Consider the following 25,972-nt stretch of genomic DNA (forward strand, 5'->3'; position numbering starts at 1 on the left):
CATCATAATGTTTACGGGAAGGAGGCAGGGGTTCCGAACCAGGGTGATTATGAGGGCGAGCCCCTCGCCAGCAGCCGGCAGGGAAGGAGCAGACTGCAGTTGTGTGAAACCCAGTCCAATTAAATGGGCATGAGATTTGCATCAGAAAATGTTTCTAACCAACAGAAATCAGACTCCGTGTTCTGCCTTCTGGCCACAGTTCTTTTTGTCTTTAAGATTTCTCAGCATGGCGGATTAATATTGCTTTAAAGTTGTATACGTTCTAATAAATCCGCAAAACCCAGTCCAATTAAGTGGGCATGAGATTTGCATCAGAAAGTGTTTCTAACCAATAAAAATCCGACTCCGTGTTCTGCCTTCTGGCCACAGTTCTTTTTGTCTTTAAGATTTCTCAGTGTGGCGGATTAATATTGCTTTAAAGTTGTATACATTCTAATAAATCCATGGGAGTCACATTTGCACACCTGGGGAGTTTGGGGAAAGATCCCTGCATAAAGCAGACATCTTTGAGTCTGGGTCACATGGCTGTCCCCTGCTGGCAGAATATACAAATTGCAGGTTCTTTTGTTTCTTTTAAGATATTCTGCTAAGTGAGATAAGTCAGAGAAAGACAGAGGTCATAGGATTTCACTCATACGTGGAATTTGAGAAACTTAACAGAAGACCATAGGGGAAGGGAAGGAAAAATAAGATACAAACAGAGAGGGAAGCAAACCATAAGAGACTCTTAAATACAGAGAACACACCGAGGGTTGACGGGGGTGGGGAAGATGGGTGATGAGCAGCGAGGAGGGCACTTGTGGGGATGAGCACTGGGTGTTGTACGTAAGTGATGAATCACAGGAATCTACTCCTGAAGCCAAGACTACGCTGTATGTTAGGCAACTTGACAAAAAAAGAGAAAAGAAAAAGGTATCGCACCTCTAACGTGCATCTTTGGGAAAGTGTAAGTCTATATACAATAACAAGCACCTTCTCCTAGAGTTCTCATAACCCGCCTTTGAGGAAGATGAAAGGGGTCTTATGAGGAGTTGCCAGCCCGGCGTGCAGCTGCTGGGTCAGGACGGGCAGCTCTACAAAGCTCAGCCCTCGTTCCCCACGCGGTGCCAAGAGAAGAGCAGAGGTGCAGACTCCAGCAGGCACCCTGTTGTCAAAGAGGAGACGGCCGCTTCACCATCCCCAGAGCCAGCGAAGCCTCTCGTCCTGCCAAGATCCACCCCTTCCAAATAATCCATACCTCCCCTCGATGTCGGGAGTGCAAGTTCTCCAGCAAATTCCCAGCACTGCTGGTGACCTTAGGTTGGCCCCAGAGGTTGTTTCCATATCCCAGAAGGCCTGAGTAGCACTGTGGACACCCCTACAAACTGCCCTTACGGCTTTCATCACGGTTCACATTGGAAAGCCAGCAGACGCCATGGTGCCTTGTTTGATCACGTGGCTGAGCTGGCATTGTCACTCAAGCCTCTACTTACCTCATAATACTTCCAGGCAGTTAGCAACAAAGCTGACCTTACAGGTGCACATAGTTGATGCCATGTATATACACGTATGTGTATATGTATATATGATACATATGAAACAGATTATATATGTGTGTGTGTATATATATATATATATATGTATATGTATGTAGTGTAGTGGCTCCTTTATAGAAACTGTAGTATAGCATAGTATAGTGGTTCTTGTATAGAAAACAAGTCGAAGCAAGAACTTGGTGCCCTCATCCTAACATGAGAGTCTTTGTCTAATTAGGTAGAACAATTTGGCAAGTGTGAGCAACCATTAGGTGGGGGAATCTCCTACTGCTGCACCTTATGGTGGTAAAAGGGGAGAGAGAGGACATATGCGGAAGCCCTTTGCCTTGATGGCTGACGTGCACCAGTCACTTACTGGCGCATGCACGTTACAAATGCCTCATTTCGTGCACTTTACCAACGCCTCATTTAATCGTCAACTATTACCCTGTAAAGGTAAGTAGTAGCAGTCTCCCCGTTTGACAGATGAGGGAACTACAACGTGAAAATTGAGTGACTTGTCCAAGGTCACACTGTTCAGTTGCAGTGCCCGATTTTGAATATCTGTCAACGCCAGTGTCCTATTCCAACACCCTGAGTGTCGGGGGAGAGGAGAGGTTTGGAACTACCCCTCTAAGCAACCAAGTGAGCACCGAAAAGCCACTTTGCAGTCATTTGTGTGAACTGCTTACTGAACCCCCATGTAACCCAATAGTAATGATACCACTGAGCATGTTATATTCACTTTGTTAGAAGTTTTATTTCATGGTGACAGCTAATACGTGCCCAGTCTTCACAGCCCGTTGCTCTTACTATAGACACACCTGCTCACAAATTCTCAAAATTGGAGAAAACTGTACTTAGAGGAGGTTTTATGGCCTTCTTGACTTTCAGCCTCGGAGTGAAGGAGTCTTTCTCAGCTGAAGTCGGTAGCTTTGATCAGAGCGAAAGCAATGCCTGTCTGTCCCTGTCACTGTGAGACCCAGGCCTTCTGCATTCCGCTGAACATCTGCTATGTGGAGCTGGGCTTTTTCAAGTGACACCTCCCGTCCTGGGCAGCTGTGCCGCTGAGGTCATGAGCTCATGCCCCACTGTTAGCACATAGCCGCACACCCTTGCATTTCCCTTCATAAAACAGAACTTTGGAGCTTTCCAAGTAGGAACCTCTTCAGTATCCCTTAGAGATCATGCCACTTACCCTGGATCTCAGTGACGTGGAACTGCATGTGATTTTATACAGCTGTCCCTATCCTTCCTCACATGGAGCCCAAATCTGCCAAATGTGGTCTTCTCCAGGAATCTCACTTCTGCCCACTAGAGCCCCCAAGACCATCTTCTCGCGTAGCAGCCATGCAGACACTTGAGGAAGCGCTCATGTCCCTAAGTCTCCTCTGCCCCATCAGTCTTGCGCAGCCCTTTTCCATCTCACTGCTCTCCTGCAGATGGCAGGTTCTGGGACACGGGCCCAAATACGCAGAAAAAGTGGCATCTGTGTCTCTCAGGCCCCTCCTGCTCCGTGCCAGCCTGTCACCCTTCTGCTGTCTTGAGTCAAGGAATCCAGTAAGCGAGGCACGGTGTCGGGTTTCCCAGCATGGTCCCCTGGAGTCGCTTCAACCCCAGAGCAGTCTGGCCCTGCCTACTGGGCTGAGGGTTCACTGCCCACTGGACTTCTGGTATTGCCTCCCACTGTGTTCATTGGGAGGGCTAGCGAAAAGCATCCTGGCTCGGGAGAGTGGGTGGTGCACTGAGTTATTTTGCCTCAGCCCACGCCCTTGCGGTCACTTTGACATCTACCAGGCTTAACAACAGCAATCTCGGTCGAGTCTGGTGCCTCTGAATTCCTGCCATGTTGTCTGGCTCTGCAGATAGGCACATAACCTAGAAGAAAGGACACAGGGCTGGGAATCCGGGAACCTGAGGGTCAGCCTCGTTCTGCCACTGAAACAGCTGTGTTATGGTGGGAAAATCACCTGACTCGTTTGCACCTCAGTTTCCTCGTCTCCTTCATGGGGTTAAGAAGGCCTGTTTTACAATATATCAGGGTTTCTCAACAGGAACATTTTTGACCCTTTGGCTTGAATGATTCTTTGTTGGGAGGACTGTCTTGTGAATTGTAGGATGTTTAGAGCATCCCAGGGTCTCTCCCTACTAGACGCAGGTAGCACCTCCCCATTGTGACAACCCAAAGTGTCTCCAGACACTGCCAAGTGTCCCCTGGGGGGCGAAATCACCCCCAAGCTGAGAACCACTGCATTAACTCCTGGGATTACCAGGATACACAGTGTGTGCCCACGCGGGACCCCCCGAGGGCCACCCTCAGCACCTTTTAGCACTTTGATCCTCCCTGATCTGACCATAATCATGCAGAAGCAGAGAGAAGAAGCCGCGTAGCCCACACTAGACTCTTATGGGATCCACCGGGGAGCTTGATAGGTCTGTGCTTCAACTTCATGCAATTCAAGTAAGTTTCCTTCTTTTAAAGTGTTTAATATCTACCGTGTTGTGAAGTGAAGAGCCAGAAAAAATGAGGAGCCACTTTTCACGGATGATACATTCTAGTGGGAGGAATTTTTCTGCCCAGAAATGACTGGACTGCAGAACACGCATACCTGAGACCCGACAGAGGTGCAGAAGGCAGAGAGGAAAGGCTCTGTGCAAGAGGTGATTTGGGGGATCGGCCCTGGGGGTTGAACGGGGTGGCGGCGGGCAGACAGCACAGTCGACAGGTGGTCTGAGCAACGGGAACGGTGTGATGGAGGCCGAGGGGCACGGAGCATGACAGCACGAGGCAGCAGGAGATACGAGCCGGCGGCCAGTTTCTGAAGGTCAGCTGTGTTGTCCTTGATGTGGTTGGCAGTGGAGAGCCCCGGGGGGTGTCTGAGCCCTGGGGCGGCGTGGCCAGAGCCGGGTTTAAAGGGCTGTTTGGTGGCAGTGTCTGGAGTGGATTGGGGGGAGGGGAGGCCAAGTACAAGGTGATTGAGGGCCCGAACGAGAGTAATGTCCGTGGGAGTGGGGAGCACAGGCCGAACGGGGGAGGAGGTGCCAAGAGAGAAGGCAGCAGGACCTGTAAAGGGGGGAAGTGGAGGGGGAGGCGATGGAGGACTGAAATGTGGAATCTGGATCCCTGAGAAGGAGGTGGCCGTCCATAGACCAGGAGAGGCAGAGGAAGGACCGGGAATCAGGAGCTATGGGCGCTGGGGAGGGGCCGTGGCAAAGCATTAAACACGCGGGTTTTCCAGAAGATTCCACGTCTGCACCTGAACCCGTCCCACACACTTCCTGTTTGCTCTCACACACATGCTTGTGTGCTCAGTGCTTTGTTTCTTTCCAGTGCGGCCGGGCTTCTCAAATCTATTTAGAATTTTTTCGGGACTAAATAACATTCAGTGAAAAAAAAAAAAAAAAAGAGAGAGAGAAGCGAAGCTCAGTCTGGGGCCTTAGTCCCTGTGCAAAGCACCTTTTTATTATAAGCAGAGAGAATCGGCGTTTGGAATTAAGTTAGTTAACAGCGGGAGCAGAATTGCATGCGGAGTATATGCCATATGCTGTTGTTTCCGAATTTTCTAACGATACACCGGGACGCTCCGGGTCTGTATACGGTGCCCACAGCAGGGGCTCAGGGCCCGGACGGGCACCGCTGGGCGTCCCACCACTGCTCACGCACCCGGGCACGCAAACAGAGCTGGGACTCTCGGTGTGTGAGCGGGTATCCCCACCGAAGGCTTCTGCCCTCCCAGGGCCACCTCAGTCACAGTTTCTTTTGTCCTCTCAGCAGGTGTCCCGACTGGCTTCTTCTTTTCTCCCCTAGACCTTGCTTTACCTCCCCCTACGCTTTTTACTATTCATTCCAGCTCCCTACAATTATCACGTTGAGATCCTTAAATGCATCTAAGAAGGGACAATCAAAGCGATGGCTCCCAGGACACCCATCCATCTTCCGTCCTACGTACATATTTAGTCATTAATATTTATCTGCTAACCAGCCAGAGGGCTGCTCCATGCGTCTGTGGGTCCACCACAGGAAAGAAGGAGGTCCTGCCTTGGCCACCCTGGCTGACAGTCCCGTGCCAGCTTTGCCCCCCGTGGGGAAGCTGGAGGAAAAGCCTCAGATCCCGCAGGCTCTGGCTTGTGGACGTGGGCAGTGGGATCCAGCTTGAAATCTCCTCCCCTCTGTTCTCCAGCCGATACCTGAAAACACTGGCTTCCATGTGGATAGCTTTTCACAAGTGATCTGGCATTGAGCCCTGGCAGTTGCCGTGATGGAAAGTAGCGTGGGTGTTAACCCCAAACTTCGGGGGGCAGTGGGGTGCAGAGGGGTGTGTGTGACTTGTCCCAGACATTCCTGGTGGCAGCAGATCCCATGGTACTTTTAGTGATAACAGTGGCAACCACTTCCGGAGCACCTCGTGTATGTGTGTGTGTAGTACTCTGAGCAGAGCTCTGAGCACATCCCGTAGGGCCCCAGCTGATGAAAGGGGAACAGTAGAGACTCAAGGTTGGGGACACCGGGGGCACCAGATCCCGGCCGTCTGGGAAGAAAGGGCCGTGTGTGGGGACAGATGAGAGGGCGGTCCCAGGAGAATCCCAAGCTCCCCACTGGATTGGTGGTGATCGACTGGAGGCTACTGGTACCTGTCCTGTGTCCGACTGGGGCAGGATTGAGCTCGGGGATGGACGGGCACTGACTGCAGCTCCAAGAAGCTGGGGAAGGAGGTAGGAAAGGAAAGAGGAACTGTTGGCACTTGTCAGAGCCCTTGTACACGCATCATTTCATTTAATCCCCACGACTCGATGAGGAGGGATGGCATCCACCGTATGGGTGAGGAATCCTGTCCTGTGTCGGAGGTCCCATCACCCAGCAGGGGACAAGACCCAGGCCTCTGTCGTTCCACCCATGGCACCAGAATTGGATGAGATCTCGGGGATTCCTTCCAGCTCGGAAATTTCTGAGTCTCGGGTCCCACCAGGCCTAACTTGGTTGACATGGGAGGACGTCCAGAAGCTTTGCTCTGCCGTGTGTGGGGAGAAGGTATCTAGCATTGGGATATAGGCCTGGACTCTGATGTAGACGACCTGGGGGTTGGGGGGATGGGTCAGTCCCAGCTCTGACACTCAATACTTACAGGTCACATTACCTTGGACATAACCTTTCTCTGCCTCAGTTTCCTCACGTGTAAAGTGGCTCATACCGTGACTTACAAGGGGCTGCATTGATATGGCCTCTCCTCCCACCTTCCCAGCCTCTCTCGCCCCCTCACTGTTCCCTGAGCACCCTGAGAACAGTCCCGCCTTGAGGTCTTCCCATTGGCCATCCCCTTTGCTCAGAATGAGCTTCGCCCAGATATCCACAAGGCCAACTGGCTCACTCCCAATAAATTTTCGCTCAAATATCTTCTCAGTGCGGCCCACCGAGGCCATTTCCCCAGCACTCCCAGCCGCTCACCTGCCCTACTATTCGGTCCATATTCTTTCTAACCTACCACATGGCTTGCCTTGTAGTTTACTTGGGTGTGATGTCCATTGCTTGCTGTCTGTATACAAGTGGCAGGTCTCTGTCTGCTTTGTTCACTGCTGTGACCCAGGTACCCGGTACTGACTCTGGCATAAATGGGTACTCATCATACCATTGAAAGGGTTGACTTTCAGGTTTGTGAGGATTAAATTAGATAGTATTTGGCAATAGCTTAGCTCAAAGCCTGGCCCATAGGAAGGACTTAATAAAACGCTGCTGTCGTTGTGCCTATCTTTAATATTGATTGATTTGCCGCTGGGTTATAGTTTGGGTTCAGGTCCTACTGAACACGGGCCATATGTAATGACCCGCCCATTATGGCTACAGTCCCTCCTTGCCACCCTTCCTAGTAGAAACAGGCCCTTTCATTGAGCTCCATGGCCTACCGAGGCAGGGTATTAGAGCCAGCTTCAATACGAAACTGGAGAAATCAAGTCAGGGAACGTTTGATAGCATATTTAGCAAAGGCCACGAGTCAGAGACCTGCTTGCCTCCCGGGCCGGCAACCGAAGGAAAGTGAAGCGAAATGGAGGAATGCCACAGCTCCAGGCCTCCTGGCCCCGACACTGGCCTTATCACGTTGTGTTGGAAAGAACTACAACTGGGAGAGCTCCTTTTGCGCCACTGGGCAAGTCTCAGTCAACCGCAGAGAAAACCAAATCCGCTTCAAGAATATGGACATAAGTTGGAGAGAAAAAGCGTGGCTGAGTCAGCCAGAGGCATTTCACAGAAATGGCCCGGTGGGCAGGAGGGCTCTGGCCAGCTTGTGTGGTCTGCCAGGACACGGGCAGCTTGGGGCGGGACTCCTCGGACCCCATTCCTTCCCTAGGTCTGCAAAAGGAGGTTCCAAGGGCCCCAAGTGGTCTTTTCTCCTTCCCTCTTCATCCTTCCGCCACCCAACAGAGGAAGTCCTGATCAGTTCTCAGATGGTATTGCGTGAGTACTGACTCCCTCGTCACCAGGAGTGTGAGGCTGACTGCCGCGACTAGCCCTGCCCTTAAGGGCTCACAGCCCAGCAGGGCAGACCGCGGCCCTGCAAGCCACTTCTAGATGAAGTAGTTAGGAGCACAGACTCAGAGCCATGGGGCCTGGGTTTGAGCTCAGCTCTGCAGGTTGCCAGCTTTGTGATCTTGGGGAAGTTACATAAACCTTTGAGGCCTCAGTTTCTTTGCTTCATAAAATCAGGACTGATAGGGGCACGTGGGTGGCTCAGTCGGTTAAGCGGCTGACTTCGGCTCAGGTCATGACCTCGAAGTTCGTGAGTTTAAGCCCTGCATCGGGCTCTGTGCTGACAGCTCAGAGCCTGGAGCCTGCTTCGGATTCTGTGTCTCCCTCTCTCTGTTCCTCCCCTGCTCACGTGCTCTCTCTGTCTCTCTCTCTCTCTCAAAAATAAAGATAAAAGAAAAACTTTTTTGAATGGGGACTGATAATATGCCTACTTCATAGGGTCGTTGTGAGGAACAAATTAACGAAATGCATCATGTACCTGGACCCGTGCACGGCACATGGTAAACATTATGTATGTTTGTCTTTATTACTATCATTATTATGGTTTAGCATCATTCTGGGGTAAGCCCTGTGAAGATGTGCAGGGGTGCTGGGAGCTCAGGAGATGTCTGATCTAACCTAAAGCCCTAGGAAGGGTTCCTGGAAGAGGTGACAAAGAACTGAATCTAGAAGGAGGAGGAGGCATGATCCAGGCAAAGAAGGTACAGAGAGTCCAGGAAGGGGGCATTGAAAACCATGAGCAAGACATAATGGCATGTGCTAGAAAGTGCAAGGAGCCTGGTGTTGCTATAGCATAAGGTTCCAGGCTGGATACTGAGCAGCAAACAAGGTGCTGGGCTGGCCATGCGGTCAGATCATAGGGGGGTTTGTCATGACCTTTCTGGCTTCTTTTAGCCCAGATCCCACTCTTCTAACTGCTTTGTTAGGCCCAGGAGTGGAACCCAAGTACCAGTCACTTCCCCCCCAACTTCCACTGGCCGCAGCGGGACCTCCCCCCACTTCCACCCGCTGCAGAGTGAGCGAGGGATGGGCATGTGACCCAAAGTGGCCAATCGTAATGCACCCCTGGGATTTCTGCTGGAGCCATGTCCCCCCTCTTCCCCGCCCCATGGAGAAGTCCCCAGCTTGGGCCCCTGAGATCCCTGGAAATGCCCAGACTCCTGCAAGTTCTTCCTTTTTGAAAACCTCCCTGCTTTCTCAAGTTGGTTTGTGACATTTGCAAATGAAACAGGCCTGACTAATAGGCCACACTAAGAGGCTGGGATTTCATTGTCTGAGCAGTGAGGGAGCTATTGAAGGTGTTAAATTGGGGTCTGCATTTGAGAGCCATCATGCTGACAGCGCTGTTAGAACCCGACTTAGGAAGAGTGGAGCAGGGTGCCCCTTAGGCGCTGCCTCAGTCCAGGAGTGGTGTGCCAGGCCTTCCCTGACGTACCCGAAGTAGCAACAGAGAAGGCGGACTGAACCCCGAAACACTGAGGCAGTACCCTGAGCTGCTGGTGCCGGACCCTGACTGTCAGCTGTGTCTCTGCCGGTGAGGCCGGGATGAGGTCCTTGGACCTGTCACAGGTGGGGGAGAGGCCCGGCCTGGCCTTGAGAGTGAAGGCCTAGGAGTGGGCTGCTGGCAGAGGCCGTAAGAAGCGCTGTCCCCCCTCCCCATGCAGCAGACCCTTTGGGCCACACTGTACTGTCACCTTGGTCCTGGGTATGGCCCCCAGTGCTCCGCTGTTACCGGGGAGGGATTTCTTGTAAATGTATTTGTCTGGGGGCACCTCAGTGGCCTAGTTAGTTAAGCATCCCCTTCGGCTCAGGTCATGATCTCAGGGTTTGTGAGTTGGAGCCCCGCATCGGGCTCTCTGCTGTCAGTGCAGTCTGCCTCAGATCCCTTGTCTCCCTTTCTCTGCCTGTCCCCCCTCTCAAAAATAAATAGACATTATAGATACATAGATAGATAGATAGGTACATAGATAGATAGATAGATAGATACATAGACAGATAAATGTATTTATCTGGTTTCCCACCTTCCTTTAGAGTGGCTCCAGATCAAAAACAAACCCTGCCCTCTGCTGCTTTTGTACCCCCCTCCCAGCTCTTGGCTGGACCTTGGTTCCTCCACACAAGAGGGCCTCCCATAGCTGTGACCAACCTGTGCCCAGGATCCTGCACACGGCTCCCGGGATGGCCTGCAGGGTAAAATACCGTTTTGTCCAAGTACAGTCTGTGTCCCAGAGACTTTAAAAATGTCACCTCACTGAATTCTCTCGGTAATCCTGGTGGATACATTCTGTCACCATTTTACAGGCGAGAATGCCAAGGTTCAGGAAGAGAAAATGAAATATACAACAACACACAGCCACTGAGGGAGAGAAGGAGAATTTGAACCCAGATCTGAGGTGATTCTCGCCTTCAGACCGATTTCTCAAACATTTGTGAGTGGGTTCCAGATACCTCTGTTCTGAGGTCGGTTGCTACCTAAGATAGATGTCTACTGACGTAATGTTGGATGCCACACTTTACAAGCTTGTAAATACCACGTTCGTGGGGTTTTCCCTTCACGCTTACTCATTCAGGTAGAGGTGAGGGTTTGGGCTTCTAAGAGAACCAAGATGAGGTGCAGTGGCTTCCTTTTCTCTGGCTTGGACCTTCCCCCCAGTTCAAGGTCAGCCACCATGACTGGCTGCTGGAAACTTCACTCATCCAGGCTGTCGTCCATCGCTCATGCTTCAGGCAGATCTGTGCCCTGGGCGGAGCCACCTTCTCCTGGCATCAGCCGTGGCATCAACCCATAAATGCCCTCTGACCGAGCTTCTCCTTTCCCTTAGGGAAGATTCCGTTCCTCATCCTGGCCGAGGCGCACACACACATCCACGCCCTCACTGACTTCCAACTCTTTCACAATGATGCTTCAGCAAATCTACCTCACAGATCTGGGAGTTAATCTGTGATTCAGCAAAGCAGTCAGAGATACGGGGATGTGGAGGAGAGTTGTCACAAACATTCCAGCCACGAGAATACAACAGTGCTCCATAGCACCTGTCTGGGAGTTGTCTGGAGGGCTCTGTGTCTCTCTGGGAGGCTGCGGTGTGAGCCTACGTGCCTTGCAGGTGAGCTCTGCCACGTGAGGAGGGGACACGGGGTAGTCGATGGAGCAGCCCGACAACTGGGCTCCATCGCTTGTCGCCTTGGGTGCGTTGGCTCACCTGCTGTGTGTCTGAGGCTCCCGAGCTGTGAAAATGCCATAAGAATGGTACCTACCTCCTGGAGTCATGAGAATTAAGTGAATTAGCCCAGGTAAAATGCTTCAGACACCTGTCAGTACGGGGCACTTGGTGGGTGTCAGCAAACGTCTCTACCACTCTTACACCGTTGTCCTGGGCCCTGTGCCTTTGAGGGCCCTGCACTCCACAGGGCATGGAGTTCTAAATGGCCAAGAAGACCATTCTTCTAGGCCTCCTCCTTCTAGGCCATTCTTCAGGTACCCCAAACCCCAGAATTCCCCACTGAGATGGCCTCCCACCTGCTTCCAGGACCCATGGGGAGCTTTTCCCCAGGGGAGCCTCCTGTGGGTGGCCTCCACTGCCTTGGGAATCCTCAGAGGCTCCAGGTGCCTGAAGGCAAGGCTGTGGGTGGAGCCTGGGCTGTGAAGTTCAGTGTCCCACCATGTGGGTGCGGCCCCTCACCGCCCCTGATGCCCTCATCCAGGGGTGTCCCATCCCTCGCCACCTTGGTCCAACACAGAACTCTGTGGAGTCTGAAAATTCTGAATGGAGATCTGATCTTCCAGATGGAAGACCTATAGTAGCTAAGGTAGGAAAATAGCACGTATTTTATCTAGCAGTTTGTAGGCTTGGTTTCTAACTTTTAAATATTTACTCGTACGGCGTGATGAGTCTATTTTTGCCCCAGGCCCTGAAGATGTTGGCGGTGGGCCTGGTGGTGATAATCGTGGTGAGGAGTGAGATCAAGGACGGATCATCGGAGCTGAAGCTCTGAGGCTCGTCTGCACTATTGTACTGATTTGCATCCTTACTTCCTCCCTCTGCTAACTGTTGCCAAACAGATGGAAGGCAGGGGTGCTGGCAACTTAGCTGTAAAGAACGATAGATGGTGTTCGCAGACGTGGCCTGGGGTTCCGGAGCCAGGCCCACCCCTCTGTCTAGAGCCTGCATCCGCTTACCTGTGAGCTCACAATGGTGATCTCTGCTCACCACCCACCCTTTCTCTTAGAAGCAGCTTAGCGCCTCCTGTTTTTATGCGCCCACCGCCCCCCAGGATCAACCAGAATCTTGCATTTTTGCTGTCTTGGGCAGCCCTTGCAATGGCCCTGGGGGACGCCTCTTCAGGAGCCCCTGGGGTCTGAATGAGCACCCTTGTCTGTAGCTCCAGCAACCCCACCAGCCCAGATCGATCCCAATAATTCACAGTAGCATGCACAATTGTATTTCCACACAAATCGCGTCTGTTCTTCCCTCATTTCACTCCTCTCCAAATGACCTTCAGCGTTCCAACTTGCTCTCATTTCAACACGACGTGCGGTACCTCCAATGCATCTGTGTCTCGACCCACGTTCCTGCAGCCTCTGGGCACCCTACGAAGCGGCTGAGGCACAGCTGGACGGCAACCGCGGTGAAAGACAGTCCCCAGGCTTCGGAGGTGGCACTTGATGGAAAGCACATGGACACACATGAGTTCAAGCCCCGCTCCATCACTTACTTCCTGTGTGTCTTTGGACCAGTTGCTTACCTTCTCAGAGCTGGGAATGCTGCATGTATAAAATGCAGATAATAAAGCTGACCTTCTTGTTGTATGATGATTAAAACAGATGACACAGGTAAAGTCCCTAGCAAAGTACCTGGCCCAGATTCTCAAAAAATGTAAAGACAAGGACTCTCTCCGTCTTTGACTGCCGGCACCCTACCCGGTGCCTGACACGATGCATGTTGGTTGTCATCGTCTTTAAGCCGTGAGGAGCTGACTCCACTGAGAGGGGCAGGCTGAGTTTAGAGGGACAAGTAAGAGAGGAACCACTGGCTGAGCCCATGCAAAGCCACCTCTGTTGTCTGGTCTTCTCTCTCATCCTCGGCTTTCCTCCATTAGCAGGGAAATGTCACCCTTGAAATTCAAACTTGTATTGAGCTGGTCGGGAGCTCTATGGGCACAGGGAACAATGCACCTGTCAAATATCTCACCTTGGCAAGGCTTTGGGGGTCTCTCGTGGCTGCTTACGGCACGCACCCTTTATTCTCTTGACCACTTCTGTTGGGAAAGCCGATGTTCTTTAATCTCTCACATGAGTATTCATTACTGTCTGTCCAAGAGAGATGTGTAATAGACGTGGAAATGCAGACAATGTAAAGGCTTGTAAATGGCAAGAAGGAGGGAAACAGTCCTCTGAGGGGCTATAGCTGGGCAAAGGGAGAAAGCGAGGGTCAGCTTTCAATGTGTACTCTCCTGGACAGATGTAGATCATTCTAATGGCCAATTGATCTCGTAGCTCTGAAAAATCTCCCACACAGAAAACAGAGGCCCAATCTGGACCTCAGATTGGCTGTTTGTTCTTTTAAATATGATTGTGGGTAGACAGGGTAGTTTTCCCCTTTGCATTGTCTCCTTTGGAATCTCTTATTTCAAAAGAAGATAAATATCAAGTACTCCTATGTTTTGCTGTTTGTAGCAGATGCCGCGGAAGGAACGGAAGGCAACAGGGTATGTTAAAATCATTTTAACCCATCAGGGCTGCTTGGAGTAATTTCCCTGGAAACCTGTGAAAAGGGTTTTCAAGTTGAACTCAAGACAGTTGTAAATGTGTCCTTTGTTGGATAACAGAAGGTGAATGCTAATGCTGAGAGGGAACTGGGGAGCCAGATAAGTTCTAGTCTTAGAAGTTCTTAGAAGCTCTCTCTGCCCTCCAAGCCTCAGCCTTTTTGGAGCAGCAGACGAGAGCCAGCACTGGGGGCTGAGACCTGTCCTGCAGCCATGTGGTGGGAGGAGTGACCCAGGACCCATCAGTTCATCTCTGCCCACGGCCCTCGTGTCTGTAAAATGAGAACACGACATGACGTGACGAGGTACCCCTCAACGGAAGAGCCAGCAATGGGAAGCTGGGAGCTGCAGCACAGAAATACGGGCCTGGGCAGCCAACGTCACGGTCTTGTTCCCTCTCAGCCACCAACTCACTCAACCTAAAGGAAGTCACCAAACTCTGCCAGCCTCAGTTTTCTTACGTATACAATGGGGGATTGGATAAATGGAAGAGTGGCCAACTTTTTCTCTGTAGAGTCAGATAGTAAATATATTGGGCTTCATGGGCCATATGGTCACCACTGTAACTACCCAACTCTGTCACCGTGGCAAGAAAACAGCGAAAGACAACATGTAAGTGAATGGGTGTGGCTGTTCCAGTAAAACTTTATTCGTAAAAACAGGCAGCAGGCCGTAGGTCTTGGATTAGAAGATCAGGGAGTTTCTTTTTGTGTGTTTTTTTAATTCACAACATTTCTTTTTTTAAATTAACGTCTTTGTTGAGATGTAACTGATATATCTCAACAGACATAGATAGATGTAGATATAGATGTAAACTGCACATATTTAATATTTCAATAGAGTTTTTCCTAACTTAATAAAGTTATGTTGTATCTAATGAAGGCATAAACCCCATTAGCATATGAAATTGTTGGTTCTTTTACTTGCTGCGTGATTAACTGAAATTATACATTAGATGACTCTCTTGGGATATACTTGATAAAAATTTCATGGAATGTCAGACTCTCAGTGCAACAAGGGATCTTCGGGATCACAGAGCGCCACAGCCCCACATGCTGGAAGCCCCCCCTCCTGCCTCGTGAGCCCCAGTTATCCGCTTATCCGCAGCCTGCGAAGGACTTATCATCCCAGGCGGCAGCCCAGTCTACCCAAGCCCCTCGGTGGCAAAGGCAGATGCTGCACCCTCGCCGCTTCCCCCGTTGGTCCTACCCATGCAGGCTCCTTCGCTCTGCCTTCTCTTTCTCCCCTCCTCCCCACAGACGGACTGCAGTTCCCCTGCAGAGCCCAGGACGCTTGCCTCAGAGGACCAGTTCAGCTCTGCCTCCTTCCCTCCAATCCATTCCTGGCCTGGCGTCCCTGGGCCCCAGGCCCCTCCCCGGCTGCCTCAGTCTGGTCTGCTCGCCTTCGTGAGTCAGTGCTCCCGTGGGTCTGCCTGCTCCGCTCTCCACCTCAGCTGCGCTCCTGACTCTCTCGGACCCCACTTGGCTCAATCCCTGTGCCCTTCCCAGACATCCAGGAAGCCCTGCCCAAGTCCAGCCCCTGGGCCCCCATTCATCTAGGAAGAAGGTTGAGAACGTCCGAGAATCCTTTAGGGATTTTAAATCTCTTTCCCAGACCAATCAGACCCCAGGGCCTTCGACCTACATATATACCTATAGTTCAGACGTTCCTGCCATGAGTAAAACAGCTAACGGCCATCTCGACCGAAATCTATGCTCATGAAAGCATTTATCAATAGAAAAATAAGTGCTATTAAGTCTGGAATGAAACAGAAGCCCTGGGAGCTGCACTTCTCAGGTGGGAGTAAATGGATACTTACGTTCTTAGCACATTGGAGACACGGCCACTTGCGCTGACCAGGAAACATGGTATTGGGGGGGGGGGTGCGGTGCCAGGACGACAAGGGCTGATCGGCTAAAAAAAGACAAACTTGCGATCTGGGAGTCTCTTATTCTGCTCCTGTAATTATGGAGCTCCAACAGCAAGCCTCGGGCTTCACAAAGTGTGAAATAATGCAAAATTAGGCAAGAATCCTACCCAGGGGCACAAGTCTTTCCCTAAACTGGGGAGGGAAGCAGAAGGAGACCATGGACAGGCAGAAGTCCGGGTAAAATCCAAGGGACGTGGTAGATCCTTAAGCAGTAGATATGGCAGGTGCTGCCGTTAGGGAGGAAGCGTCGTGGGACCTTGGAGTCGACTGCTGTCACCCCCTCCCCTTTTCCAGATAGTCTTGAGGCTGGAGGGGTGCTCATGCTCAGGGCGATAGAACAAAAGCCGTACTGGAACCCTGCCGGTGCTCCCCTGTGAGTGGGGTGTCGGCATCCCAGCTGAGGGAGGGAGCTTCCCGTAGGACAGTTCTGCAGAAGACACACACCGCAGCTGACATAAAGCCTTGGGCTTAGTGGAAGGACACTCTCCTTTTCCTACAGGGACCTAAAGATGAAGGGCTCTTTAACTTGGGAGGGTACGTGGAATGCACTTCAGTCTTGTCGGGGCCTGTTCGGTGTTCAGCTATGACCGTGCCAGCCTGCTGATGGAAATGTACTCCCAAATCCACCTTCTTTACAGAGAATGCAGGCTCCTCACTTTCCCAGGCTGCGTGCCTCTTGCTACAGAGAAACGCCGCTCTGGACAGAGTCACGCGTGGCTTACGGGGAACAGCGTCCCCCTCCTGGATACGGACAAATGGCAGATGCGGGGTGGCCACGCTCGTCTGGAGCCTGGGGACCAGGGGTCTGCACACACGTTTGAGCAATCCCAGCTACCACTGGAGCAGATACCACAAGCTCGGGGTCTACAGCAGCCCCGCTGACGGCCGCAGGATGTGCGGGGGGCACAGGATGCAGCCGGGCCTCTGGCCGAGATGCCCAGCTCTGGATCGTCACAGCTGAGCCACCAGCTCTCGTGGCTTCCAGGAGGATGGGGAGAGGCAGGAGCCTGCGCCCTCACACAGAGCCACACAACGCACAGGAGGAGAAGACAGTGTGGTGAGATCATAGCAGCGTTTTATACCTGGCTAGGGCTTTGCAGTTCTCAAAGCGCTGTTACGCCCGTGACCTTGTTTTCTCTGGAGAGAACGGGTACTGTTGTTCCCATCTTACGCACAAGGAAGCAGAAGCTCAGGGAGATCAAGGGACCTGATGGGGACAGCAAGTGGGCAGAACTGGGGCCAGGACACAAGCTGACTTCTGGCTGGTCCCATAGCCGCTCCTGGTGTCCTCTCCTCTGGAAGACCTTTCCTGAGCCCTCGGCCCCTGCACGTGCCCCACCCGTCCCCGGCCCTGACCACGGGGTCCCGGACTCAGCCCTCTGTCATCATCACTCGCTAGATTCTAAGCTGTGTGGAACCGAGGGCTGTGACTTGACCATCTTAGTATCCCCAAGTCCTAGGACCTGCTCGGCATGCAGAAGATACACAATAAGTTCCCAGAGTTCATTCGCCGTGGCTTCCAGGGCCCATCGGAGCTGGGCCGATGCCATATCGACAACCTCTTTGGCCCCACCTCCACCCACCGTCCCCAAATGCAGGAAGTGCTTTCCCACCCCAGGGCCTTTGCCCTTGCTGGCCCTCTGCCTGGAACCCTCCGCCTCCACATATCCGTGCAGTTCTTTCCCTCACTTCGTTTGGCCGTTGGCTTAAAATGACGAGACGACATTCTCAAAGAGGCCTTCCCTGCACCTGTCTGATGAAGCAACCGCCACCCCTCCTTACCTTTTTCCTGTTTGTTGTCTATTTCCCCCCACCATGCAAGCTTCCTGAGGGCAGGAGCTTTGTTTTGTCCCTTGCTGTGACCCCAGAGCTTAGAACAGCCTCTAAGGAAACATGAAACCACGCTTCAAGTTAAGGCACCAAAAGCTGCTTTCTGTTACCTCCTGATCGGATGGTATCGCCACGTGCCCCTCCTAAACCTCCCACGCCTCATTCTTCCTCCCCAAAGATTACCATCTCTGTGCTATAGAATGAGGAAGGCTGAGGGGAACCATCAGTACAAGACCAGATTATCTCCAAGGGAGTCCGGAGCCCCTGGTGTAGACGTGGGTCAGACACGATCTAACCGCTAATGACACAGTCATGGTTTCTGAGTTTGGCGGGGAAAAAGCAAGGAACCTACGCTATATATTTCTTAGGAAATAAGGAACCCACGTGGTCATATTCTCCTGGGCAGGGCCCGTGCCTTCCTCTTCAGTGTCCTCCGAGGTGACCAGCATAGAGCTGGAGGAAGGAGGAGTAAAGGTCGCCTCCCCACCCCCACTCTGTTATAATGCAGGACGGACGAAGTTTTTTCAAGTCCTGCTGGAAATCTCCTGGCTGGAAACCTTCCCAGATACCCAATTTTCTTGCTTGAAGTGCATTTCTTTTCTCCTTGAAAATTAGTGCAGGAGAATTTGTCTCTGTTATAAACCCCGTCCTGGTGGGAGGTGCAAAGTGTTCACACAGAACTTTGCAAATGCTTGGTATGTGCACTGCACAGGGGCTGGGGGCTCTTGGGGTTGGAAAGTGAAGGATGAGGAACGGGGCAGTTCATGCAAAGCGGTTGGAATGGACTCCTCTCCCAGAGGACGTGTAAACTGGCTCTGGACTCCTCTGTGTCAAGAGGCAGGAAGAACTGGCCGTTCGTATCTTAGCGTTCTCCGCAGGAACCGGAGGGGCGGAACTGCATCCCATGCCTGTGACACCCCCTTCTCCCCTCACTGACCAGACTGACAGGGGCCTTGAGCCCTCCCTACCATGAGACCCAAGGGAAAGCAGAATTGGTCTTCTCTCTGGAGATGATAACTCAGACCTCAGGAATGTAGTCATTCTTCTAATAAATTCCTCAGGCAGCCTTGTTCTGGGCCCTGGACTTGGAGAACTGAATTGGACACAGGCCCTGCCTTCGGGGTGCTTCCGTTACAGAGGACACAGAGAGATAGAGATGATAGAGATAGAGATAGAGATGACAGAGATAGGTAGAGATAGAGATGGAAATAGAGATAGAGAGAGAGAGATTAGAGAGAGAGCAAGCGCGATAGAGAAATGATAGAGACATATATATATATATAGAGAGAGAGAGAGAGAGAGATAGCGAGATAGATATAGAGATGATAGAGATAGAGAGAGATAGAGATAGAGATAGAGATGGAAATAGAGAGAGAGAGATTATAGAGAGCAAGCTAGATAGATGATAGAGAGAGAGACATAGAGAGAGAGAGATAGAGAGCAAGATAGATATAGAGATGATAGAGATAGAGATAGATGGAGATATACATAGAGAGATGATGGAGATAGAGCGAGATAGAGATAGAGATAGATGGAGAGAGAGAGAGTGAGATAGAGATAGAGAGATGATGATGATGGAGACAGAGAGATAGAGATACAGATACAGATACAGATACAGATGGAAATAGAGAGAGATTATAGAGATAGAGCAAACGAGATAGATGATAGAGATAGAGATGGAGATAGCGACATAGATATAGAGATGATAGAGATAGAAATAGATGGAGCTAGAGAGGGAGAGAGAGAGAGATGATGGAGATAGAGAGCGAGATAGAGATAGAGATAGAGATAGAGCGAGATAAAGATAGATGGAGAGAGAGAGAGATGATGGAGATAGAGATAGAGATAGTTGGAGACAGAGAGATGATGGAGACAGAGAGAGAGATAGAATGCATAGTGGGAGAGGGGGTCAGAACATAGAGGATTCATGGGCCTGCTAAGGAGCCCGTCCATCATTCTGGCGGCAATAGGGAGCTTCTGAAAGATTTCGGGAAGGGGAGTGGTTTGGTTGGATTTTCATTTTCAGAAGGGGGTCATTAGGACGTTGGTTGGCCGGGACCCGTCACGGAGGTCCCAAGCCTCCCTTGCCCCACGAGCACCACGTCCCCTACATCCGCCAGCCGGACCGGGCGCGTCTCCCGCGCGCTCACGCTGCAGCTGGACTTGTCCCTGCTACGACAGCGCTCACCCTGCGTGCTAGGGTTGCCCCTTCCGTCCTGCTCCTCGCCAGAATGCCAGGCACTGTGGCGGGCTCGCCTCTACCCCCCGTGTCCAGCACAGGGCCTGGAATGCTGCTGGAGCTCACTCGTACATTTACGCGTACATGTATATTTTTCACAAACGTCAAATGGAACTATTGAATATCGCAAGAGAGAGAAAACTGGGGCCCGGGTGAGCTGGGGCGCTGACAGCAGGAGCTGAACGGGGGTCGAGGGGAGACACGGGGGGTGGGCAGACCTCATGGCTGGTCGGTGCTCGTGGTGAAACTCCGCTCCCTGCTCCTCTGTGCTGTTCTCTTCCGTGAAGCGGAGCTTTTAACACCTGCTCACGGCGGTGTCGCAGAGAAATGAGAGTAGAAAGTGGCCCCTCACCGCCGGTGTCCTTGACAGCTGCTCGGCTGCCTCGGTTTCCCCAGTGCCCAGTGTGATCAGTCCCGGACTAGTAGTGGCTGAGCAAAAGGGAGAGGCACAGTCTGAAGGAGGTAAAGTTTCCTTTTCGACCTTCTGCCACTTTCCTGGGGAGGCCACACCCACGAAACAATATCCTCGCTTCTCTCAGGGCCTTGGACCCTCTGGCCTCAATGGCAGATCTTTACCAAAATCAATTCCGGAAACTTCCAACCACTCCATGACTGACTGACTGACTGACTGAAGGGACAAATGGCTTTTTAACCCTAGCTCTGCCATTTACCATGACCTAGGACACCTTTCCACCCCGAACGTTAGTTTACCGACCACGAAATGGGCATTAGACTATGCTTTGCACAGGTTTGTTTCAAGAATTCAGTCCAGTCGTGCCTGTGTGAGCACTTCCCAAATTGTAACGTGCAACAGAAATGTCCTGTTATCAACATACCTGCCCCTCACCCCCGTCCCCCCCAAAGGTGCTCAGCATGGAGCATGCACAGAGGAGGCTGTGGCTGGAGGTTGAAAGGGTAAATGGGGTCTATATGATTTAGGGATCGCCCCACATCTTGTCATATGAAGTATTTGCACGCCAGTAGGTACCCGCGGGGTGGTGGGTCCCACTGTGGAGACCACATCACCGGGGCTAATGCGCTGCCCCCTTTTGGCCACTCTTTGGCTTTCATGGTTTCACCCCGGTTTGGATCCTGACACCTGCTCCTGGGGGAGGTGGCCAGTTCCCTGGCTTCCCCGGCCACGTGGCAGAGCTGACGAAGTCCTGGCCTATGGTTTCACAGCTGTGCCCACCTGTCCCCCATCCCGCAGTCCTCTGCGCCAGGAGATGCCCACTCATTCCTGTGCAGGGCCGTCGGGGGGAGAGCAACTGAGTGACCTTGCAGGGGAGGCGGGCTAGAGCAGCACAGCAGAGCTAGAGCCTCCAGGGGTGATGGGAAGGGGGGGATGATTCCAGCCTCCAGCAGGCTGGGAGGATTTTCTGATGCCACGTCCACAACCCACTAACCTGAGCAAATTCCTCTTTTGAAATGTAGGAGATGGGGCACCCCGGTGGTTCAGTCTGTTAAGCATCTGACTTCAGCTCGGGTCACGAGCTCACAGTACTTGAGTTCAAGCCCCGCATCGGGCTCTACGCCGACAATGCCAAGCCTGCTTGGAATTCTCTCCCTCTTTCTCTGTCCCCCTCTGCTCATGGAGAGCATGGAGATAGAGATAGAGATAGTGATAGTGATAGAGAAAGCTCTCTCTCTCTCTCTCTCTCTCTCTCAAAATAAATACACTGTAAAAAATAAAAATAAATAAATAAAATGTAGGAGGGTAAACCCTAATGGTCCTTCATACCCTGATGAAATAAACTTAGTTACATATTTAACTGCCGGTGTGTATAAAGCTTTGGCGTGTCTGTTGTCATCACACTGTTAATTTCATCGTCCTGTGATGCAGCTTCGAGCCCTCTTTCACAGTTGAGGAAATCGAGGCTGGAGCAGTGAAGTCATCTGGAAACACAGCGACAAGTAAGGGAGGTGGGATTCCAGAGCCAGGAGTGTGTTCCTCCTGCCGAGCGGGTTCCCCTTCTCTGTGCCACACCGTCTCCCCAGAAGCCCGTGGGGGCAGGACGCTGATGGGGGAGGGCTGTGACCTCAGGGCCCACTGCAGGGGCCTCCCGGCTGTGGACAGTGAAACAGAGGGTCACTGTGACAGCCAACCTGCTCCCCTGGCCCACACCCACCTCCCGGCCCTGGCCTGGACAAGGCCTGCAGGTCTGGACCCACTGACCAGCTAAGGACCGAAAGTCTCTGGACAGGGCACGGCCGAGCCTGGTCCACTACAGTTACTTTCCACAGTGTTAGTTTTTAATTACAAAACAGATTTAAAAAAAAAAAAAAGCTCTCATCTCCATAACTTAGCCTGTTTAACAATGCACTTACAATGGATTTTCCAGGCCGTCTGGGTGGCTCAGTTGGTTGAGCATCCAACTCTTGATTTAGCCTTAGGTCATGATCCAAGGGTCGTGGGATCGAGCCCCGCATTGGGCTCTGCACTGAGCATGAAGACTGCTTAAGACCCTCTCTCTCCCTCTGTCCCTCTCCCCCACTTGTGCACGCTCTCTCTCTAAAATAAATTTTTTTTAGAAAATGGATTTCCCAAGGATAGAGTCTAGTGAGTTGTGTTCATATCCTAGCTCTGGCACCTATGAGTGGTACGACTTTGGATAAATGACATAACCTCTGTGGGCCTCAGTTTCCACATCTGTGCGGAAGGTCGTAGCCCTAGTTATATACTTCATGGGGTCGTTGGGAAGAGAAATGAGGGGACTGTCCAGGGTGTTGAGTGTGGGGCCTGGAGCGTAGAAAGCATAGGTGGACCACAGCCTTGGAGCCGCATCCCTGTCCTGCTTGGTTTGAGGGCAGGAGCATGGGAACACCTGTTTCTTGGGTGACAGAGCAGCAGGTGTATTCTAACCATCGCTTGAAGAACGAGGCGTCCACAGAGGGCGGTGCAGACTGAGAGGTTAGTGTGGGCTCTACTCTGCATGGGCGAGATCCGGGACTTAGTGTCCCCCCTCCCAGTCTTGCCTCAGCCCAACAGATGAGGCCTTCAAGCTGTGGCTAGAATGGTCTTGCAGCCCTTGGAGGGCTTCTAAGGGAAGAGAGCCCTTTCGGGCTCCACAGTTCCTCTCCTCAGCTAACGCAGACCGTCGGCCCCAAACACCGGATTAGTGCTTTTATATAAATGAGGCGAAGTGAGGTGAGAATGAGAAGCAGACACACAGGCTGGGCCTCGCAGAACACTGCCCTGGGCTCACACTCGTATTTCCCTCCATCTGTCTCATTCTTGTGTCTGTCTGGGGACCAGGGTCGCGAGTGCAATTATAATAGAAACATGATAAGTCACTAGGAAAGCTGATCTGTCGTACATACGTTCTGAAGGTGGGAACGACTAAGCCGGAAGAGAATTGCAGCGGCCGGGGGGGCAGGGGGGTATACGCCCCAAGAATTGACACAGAAGCAGAAATGCCAGAGCGGCCTGGCTGCCTCAGGAGATGAGTTGCAGAATTATCTAGCCAGGGACATCCAGGCTGCTGAGTAATGTCTCCTGATGTTAATCAAGTCTGTGACAACCTGGATCATGCAACTTACTGAACTCAATTTATATTCTCTTAGGCAAAATCACTATGACCTGGATGGAAATTTAGCCAGAGAGCAATAAAGAATGGAAAGCCCCAGGTAATGAACTAGCCTCTGGGAAGCCAGGAGCCCTGCTCTCTGGCTGGTTATATTTTAAATATTACAGGAAATTAGAAGATCCTGAACATTTACTGAGCGCTTATTATGTACCAGGAGCTGTGCTGTAAACTTTAAGGACCTGCATTCATTGGGTCCCCTCAAAAGCTCTGTGCAGAAGGTATCCCAGACCAGCAGCCACGTGGTAGTTTTCTGACATATAAAGACATTTTCTTGAGTTGGACTTTCCCCCCACTTCAGGTGGCCAAAAAGAAGCGATATCCCCAGTTACCTGTAATGAACGCGAGAGACTTAGTGCATCCCCAGAACAGCAGGGACACCGTACATGAGCCACAGTCAATGTGTCCTTGCTGGATGCTGGCTGTTCTCGCCTCTCTAACATATCTGAGATTTTTAGCCTGCTTTCTACATTGGTGAGATCGTTCACATCAACTATCTTGACCCATCACTTGAAAGCAGAGACCCACTTATTGGGGTGCAGAGAGCAAATATGAGCCCATTATAACCCTATCCTTCCTCTCCCTGCCCATCAGTCCTGGAGAGAGTCCTACCTCTAACAAACCCCATAAATGCGGGGTCTCCTTGATGCATGGAGCAGCAGGTGCACTGAGCAGGGCCCCCCTTGGACAGAGCCTAGCCACCTGGATCCTGTGCTTGCTTGATCCAGGGGACCAATGAAAGAGAAGGGTCGAGTTCGGGCCAGTCAGGAGAAGGAGAAGTCAGAGAATGGCCCCATACCTTGCCTTCCCACCCTCCAGGCTTGGTCATCAAAGAGTTCATACTGGTCACTTTGTTTCTCTCCACTCCTGGGTCCTTCCTGTTTGCTCCACAGGGACCTTGCGGATTTTTCTGCCATCCTTCGTGTTTATGGGGCACAGAACCTTCCAGAGCATGACTGTGTAGGGCTAGTATGCTTATCTTACAACTAATTCCTGCTATTATGTGCAGAGGCCCGTGGACCTTGCGCTTTGCCCTAGGACCGTGTCATCCCAGTGTATCTTCTGGCTCGTTCCTCACGGTGTCCCGGAGCCCTGCTACCTGAGGTGTCAGAAGCTGTGTCTCTCCGAGTTGGGGGCCACAACTCTACTCTCCCAACCTGGGGACTCCCTGGGTTTTCTGTGTAACTCAGCTCCCGATTTCATGGAGTCCAAAGCGGCCAATGCCCACCCTGCCCCTAACCGACATGCGTGTGACATAGGCTGGCTGTGTCGGGGACTGGCCAAGCAAGAAAGGAGCAGGGACGTTAATGATTAGCCAGGCTTGGGACAGCAGCACAGGAGAGGAAAAGCCTGTGATTGCTCACTTGCACTGGCCTCGGCCGCAGGAAGGAAACATAATGAACAATGTCCAGAGCAGCAGGAGGAGGAGAGCAGTTACAGTCTCTTGCCGCCCGACTCTTCAAAGATGCCCAGCGGCGCTGGGAGGATGTGAAGTCAGGATTTCATGACACCCAGGGCCAGGGCCGGTGATAAATCCCCGCCCGTTTTCTTTTGAAGATGGTTCCTCCCCTTCTCTTGATCCTAGGACTCCAGCCTGGTTTCCCCGGGCAACTAGGCTGACTTCCTGTGGCAAAGGTCAGCGTGCGGTGGGGTGCGAGCAGACCTGCCCCGGTCGTGTTTGGGGAGGAAGGACCCCCGGGCAAGGAGAGGAGCAGCAGAACATGAAAGCAGGCCAGTCAGATGTTCTTGTCCTTAGCCCCCATCTTAGATGAGGAAACTGAGGCATAAAGCGGCTAAGTGACTTGAGATAGTACATCGTGGAACCAGGAGTTGGATCTCTTGCAGAGTGAGTCTGCCTTCCTTCCTGAGAAACTGCAGCCACTGACCAACCTTGCGGACGTGGTGCGCTTAAAGCTCCTGCTCTTGGATGGGCGCCTGGGGGGCTCAGCCCGTTAAGCGTCCGACTCCTGGTTTCAGCTCAGGCCATGATCTCACGGTTTGTGAGTTTGAGCCCCGTGTCGGGCCCTGTGCTGATAATGCAGAGCCTGCTTGGGATTCTCACTCTGTCTCTCTCTTTCTCCCCCTCCCCGACCTCTCAAAATAAATAAATAAACTTTAAAAAATAAATAAATAAAAAGCTCTTTCTTTTGGAGAGGAGACAGGTGCACAGTGACATGCGTGGGGGCCGGTGGGCTTCCTGTCCACGGTGGGGGGGGGGGGAGCAGGCTGAGCTCACTGCCCCTGCCAGAGCCGTCAGCCCGTGTGCGACGATGGCCGCCTGTCATCCCAACAGTGGCTCCTGGGTCACCACAGAGACTCAGAGGCCCAAAGCAGGGGCGGGGGGGGGGGGGGGGGGGAGGGGCTGGAAATCCAAACGCGTTCTTCCCACCAGTCAGAGCGACTCGGGATGAAAACTTGCTGAGGGCAGCAGGGGCTCCCAGGACGACTGGCAATTTGAGCTTCTCAGAGACAGACAATATGTTGGTACCAGATGTCATTTTAAGCTAAAAACCTATGGTTATGTTACTTAGATGATCTTCTTTATTTACTCTAACCCATAATCCAGAGCCGTTCTCGATTGAACGTGGGCCG

General features: G+C 52.0%; 1 protein-coding gene across 4 annotated transcripts in view; it reads left to right on the forward strand.

Annotated features, from left to right (window-relative positions):
* The window catches only part of FAM78B (family with sequence similarity 78 member B), a 90,173-nt gene that overhangs the window by 29,193 nt on the left and 35,008 nt on the right, over window positions 1–25,972 (forward strand). Inside the window, exon 1 of one of the 4 annotated variants that reach the window (XM_047840037.1) lies at window positions 3,997–4,175. The exons of the other annotated variants lie outside the window; for them this stretch is intronic. The gene's annotated coding sequence lies outside the window, so the exon portion shown is untranslated. Of the gene's footprint in view, window positions 1–3,996; window positions 4,176–25,972 lie in introns of those variants that run through there. 4 annotated transcript variants of the gene reach the window in all.

Source organism: Prionailurus viverrinus, chromosome F1 (genome assembly GCF_022837055.1).
Source record: "Prionailurus viverrinus isolate Anna chromosome F1, UM_Priviv_1.0, whole genome shotgun sequence".
Taxonomy (NCBI): domain Eukaryota; kingdom Metazoa; phylum Chordata; class Mammalia; order Carnivora; family Felidae; genus Prionailurus; species Prionailurus viverrinus.